At 29.0% G+C, this 4,977-nt stretch overlaps 1 non-coding gene and 2 pseudogenes across 1 annotated transcript; all 3 read right to left on the bottom strand.

The window, feature by feature from the left end:
• Positions 1-491: 491 nt before the first annotated feature.
• On the bottom strand, positions 492-609 carry LOC119665018 (annotated as a pseudogene).
• Positions 610-1,549: 940 nt separating this feature from the next.
• On the bottom strand, positions 1,550-1,668 carry LOC119665019 (annotated as a pseudogene).
• A 934-nt stretch (positions 1,669-2,602) lies between these two features.
• Positions 2,603-2,721, bottom strand: LOC119665017. The gene has a single exon (XR_005251327.1). It is a non-coding gene; the product is annotated as a 5S ribosomal RNA (ribosomal RNA).
• Positions 2,722-4,977: the final 2,256 nt, after the last annotated feature.

The raw sequence follows: 4,977 nt of genomic DNA, 5'->3' as shown, positions 1-4,977 counted from the left end.
TGCTAGTGCTAGTGCTAGTGCTAGTGCTAGTGCTAGTGCTAGTGCTAGTGCTAGTGCTAGTGCTAGTGCTAATAAATAGGCGCAATCAATAGATTGTTGTTTTATTAAATTTTATTCAATAAGGACAAGGAATATAAGCAAAGCTTCTTAATTAGTAATTTTACTTGAAAAGTTTTCTATCATTTAAGGTTTTCATTCACGCTGGCACTCGTACTCACACTTGCACTCGCACTCGCATGCATGCCTATTGTACATTTTATATGGAACTGAACAAAACTTGAGCTTACGTGCATTTCGTATACGACACGATTACAATTTCAAAATTAAAAATGATGCGAATATACGTATACAGCAGAAATTAGTTAAATAATTGCATTTTATATAAATAAATAATAGATATGTGATATAAAGAAAAATATTATTAGTAACAAAATAAAATAAAAAAAAATTAAAACCGCAAAAAAAAGGAAAAAAGTAAAAAAGTGTTGTGGAGCCAACAACACGCGGTGTTCCCAAGCGGTCCCCATCTAAGTACTAACCGCGCCCGACGCTGCTTAATTTCGGTGATCGGACGAGAACCGATGTATTCAACGTGGTATGGTCGTTGGCAAAGAAAGTGTTTCAAAAAATCTACATCTACCAGTATTTTAATCTTATTCTTATTCTTATTCTTATTCTTATTCTTATCTTTACGTACTACTTACTACGTACTATATATATATATGGAAAATGGAAAATGGAAAATAGAAAATACTCTAAAGCTATTTCCAAAGCTATTTTATTTTATTTTTCATTTCAATTTAAATAAAATAAAATAGAAAAGTTTCTTTTTTCTTCTTCTCTAGTGAAGTTAATATGAACAGAATAGAAAAATTAAACTAAAACTGTTATTGAACATATCCGTGTTTGTATTTTACATGCTTAATTATGTAGTACTATTGCCTGTAATATTAACTTCAATATTAACTTTAACTTTAATTTTATCTTTAAGGAAGAATAAAATTATTATATATACTTATATTTTTATTAAAAAATTTAACATATGAATGCTAGTGCTACTGCTAGTGCTAGTGCTAGTGCTGGTGCTAGTGCTAATAAATAGGCGCAATCAATAGATTGTTGTTTTATTAAATTTTATACAATGAAGACAAGGAATATAAGCAAAGCTTCTTAAATAGTAATTTTACTTGAAAAGTTTTCTAACATTTAAGGTTTTCATTTACGCTGGCACTCGTACTCACACTTGCACTCGCACTCACACTCGCATACATGCCTATTGTACATTTTATATGGAACTGAACAAAACTTGTGCTTACGGTGCATTGCGTATACGACACGATTACGATTTTCAAAATTCAAAATTCAAAATTCAAAATTAAAAATGATGCGAGTACACGTATACAGCAGAAATTAGTTAAATAATTGCGTTTTACATAAATAAATAATAGATAGGTGTATAAAAAAAAATATTATTATTTACAAAATAATATAAAAAAAATTAAAACCGGAAAAAAAAGGAAAAAAGTAAAAAAGTAAAAAAGTGTTGTGAAGCCAACAACACGCGGTGTTCCCAAGCGGTCCCCCATCTAAGTACTAACCGCGCCCGACGCTGCTTAATTTCAGTGAGCGGACGAAAACCGATGTATTCAACGTGGTATGATCGTTGGCAAAGAAAGTGTTTCATAAAATCTACATCTACCAGTATTTTAATCTTATTCTTATTCTTATTCTTATTCTTATACGTACTACTTACTACGTACTATATATAATATGGAAAATGGAAAATAGAAAATAGAAAATAGAAAATAGAAAATAGAAAATACTCTAAAACTATTTCCAAAGCTATTTTATTTTTCATTTCAATTTAAATAAAATAAAATAGAAAAGTTTCTTTTTTCTTCTTCTCTAGTGAAGTTAATATGAACAGAATAGAAAAATTAAACTAAAACTGTTATTGAACATATCCGTGTTTGTATTTTACATGCTTAATTATGTAGTACTATTGCCTGTAATATTAACTTCAATATTAACTTTAACTTTAACTTAATCTTTAAAGAAGAATAAAATTATTATACAAACTTATATTTTTATTAAAAAATTTAACATATGAATGCTAGTGCTACTGCTAGTGCTACTGCTAGTGCTACTGCTACTGCTAGTGCTAGTGCTAGTGCTAGTGCTAATAAATAGGCGCAATCAATAGATTGTTGTTTTATTAAATTTTATTCAATAAAGACAAGGAATATAAGCAAAGCTTCTTAATTAGTAATTTTACTTGAAAAGTTTTCTATCATTTAAGGTTTTCATTCACGCTGGCACTCGTACTCACACTTGCACTCGCACTCGCATGCATGCCTATTGTACATTTTATATGGAACTGAACAAAACTTGAGCTTACGTGCATTTCGTATACGACACGATTACAATTTCAAAATTAAAAATGATGCGAATATACGTATACAGCAGAAATTAGTTAAATAATTGCATTTTATATAAATAAATAATAGATATGTGATATAAAGAAAAATATTATTAGTAACAAAATAAAATAAAAAAAAATTAAAACCGCAAAAAAAAGGAAAAAAGTAAAAAAGTGTTGTGGAGCCAACAACACGCGGTGTTCCCAAGCGGTCCCCCATCTAAGTACTAACCGCGCCCGACGCTGCTTAATTTCGGTGATCGGACGAGAACCGATGTATTCAACGTGGTATGGTCGTTGGCAAAGAAAGCGTTTCAAAAAATCTACATCTACCAGTATTTTAATCTTATTCTTATTCTTATTCTTATTCTTATTCTTATACGTACTAGTTACTACGTACTATATATAATATGGAAAATGGAAAATGGAAAATAGAAAATACTCTAAAGCTATTTCCAAAGCTATTTTATTTTATTTTTCATTTCAATTTAAATAAAATAGAAAAGTTTCTTTTTTCTTCTTCTCTAGTGAAGTTAATATGAACAGAATAGAAAAATTAAACTAAAACTGTTATTGAACATATCCGTGTTTGTATTTTACATGCTTAATTATGTAGTACTATTGCCTGTAACATTAACTTTAACTTTAACTTAATCTTTAAGGAAGAATAAAATTATTATACATACTTATATTTTTATTAAAAAATTTAACATATGAATGCTAGTGCTAGTGCTAGTGCTAGTGCTAGTGCTAGTGCTAATAAATAGGCGCAATCAATAGATTGTTGTTTTATTAAATTTTATTCAATAAAGACAAGGAATATAAGCAAAGCTTCTTAATTAGTATTTTTACTTGAAAAGTTTTCTATCATTTAAGGTTTTCATTCACGCTGGCACTCGTACTCACACTTGCACTCGCACTCGCATACATGCCTATTGTACATTTTATATGGAACTGAACAAAACTTGTGCTTACGGTGCATAGCGTATACGACACGATTACGATTTTCAAAATTCAAAATTCAAAATTAAAAATGATGCGAGTACACCACGTATACAGCAGAAATTAGTTAAATAATTCATTTTATATAAAATAAATCAATAGATATGTGATATAAAGAAAAAATATTTTATTAATAACAAATAAATAAATAAAAATTAAACCGGAAAAAAGTAAAAAACCGCTTTGTCAAGCCAATCAACACGCGGTGTTCCAAGCTGGTCCCCATCTATAGTACTACGCGCCCGGACGCTGCTTAATTTCGGTGATCGGACGAGACCCGATGTATTCAACGTGGTATGGTCGTTGCAAAGAAATGTTTTCAAAAAATTCTACATCTACCAGTATTTTAATCTTATTCTTATTCTTATTCTTATACGTACTACTTACTACGTACTATATATTATATGAAAAATGGAAAATGGAAAATAGAAAATACTCTAAAGCAATTTCCAAAGCTATTTTATTTTATTTTTCATTTCAATTTAAATAAAATAAAATAGAAAAGTTTCTTTTTTCTTCTTCTCTAGTGAAGTTAATATGAACAGAATAGGAAAATTAAACTAAAACTGTTATTGAGCATATCCGTGTTTGTATTTTACATGCTTAATTATGTAGTACTATTGCCTGTAATATTAACTTCAATATTAACTTTAACTTTAACTTAATCTTTAAGGAAGAATAAAATTTTATACATACTTATATTTTTATTAAAAAATTTAACATATGAATGTGCCTGTGCTAGTGCTAGTGCTAGTGCTAGTGCTAGTGCTAATAAATAGGCGCAATCAATAGATTGTTGTTTTATTAAATTTTATTCAATAAGGACAAGGAATATAAGCAAAGCTTCTTAATTAGTAATTTTACTTGAAAAGTTTTCTATCATTTAAGGTTTTCATTCACGCTGGCACTCGTACTCACACTTGCACTCGCACTCGCATGCATGCCTATTGTACATTTTATATGGAACTGAACAAAACTTGTGCTTACGGTGCATAGCGTATACGACACGATTACGATTTTCAAAATTCATATTTGATTGCGAGTATGTCATACCAGCAGAAATTAGTGAAAATAATTGCATTACTATATAAAATAAAATATAGATATGTGATATAAGAAAAATATTATTAATAACAAATTAAAATAAAAAAAATAAAAACCGGAAAAAAAGGAGAAAAAGTAAAAAAAAGTGTTGTGGAGCCAACAAACAGCGGTTTCCCAAGCGGCTCCCCCATCTAAGTTACTAACCGCGGCGGACGCTGCTTAATTTCGTGATCGGACGAGAACCGATGTATATCAACGTGTGTAATGTCGTTTGGCAAAGAAAGTGTTTCAAAAAATACTACATCTACCAGTATTTTAATCTTATTCTTATTCTTATTCTTATACGTACTACTTACTACGTACTATATATTATATGAAAAATGGAAAATGGAAAATAGAAAATACTCTAAAGCAATTTCCAAAGCTATTTTATTTTATTTTTCATTTCAATTTAAATAAAATAAAATAGAAAAGTTTCTTTTTTCTTCTTCTCTAGTGAAGTTAATATGAAC

The sequence above is a fragment of the Teleopsis dalmanni genome, unplaced genomic scaffold (genome assembly GCF_002237135.1).
Source record: "Teleopsis dalmanni isolate 2A unplaced genomic scaffold, ASM223713v2 unscaffolded_contig_3242, whole genome shotgun sequence".
NCBI classification, from domain to species: domain Eukaryota; kingdom Metazoa; phylum Arthropoda; class Insecta; order Diptera; family Diopsidae; genus Teleopsis; species Teleopsis dalmanni.
This window is presented reverse-complemented; position numbering and strand designations above follow the sequence as displayed.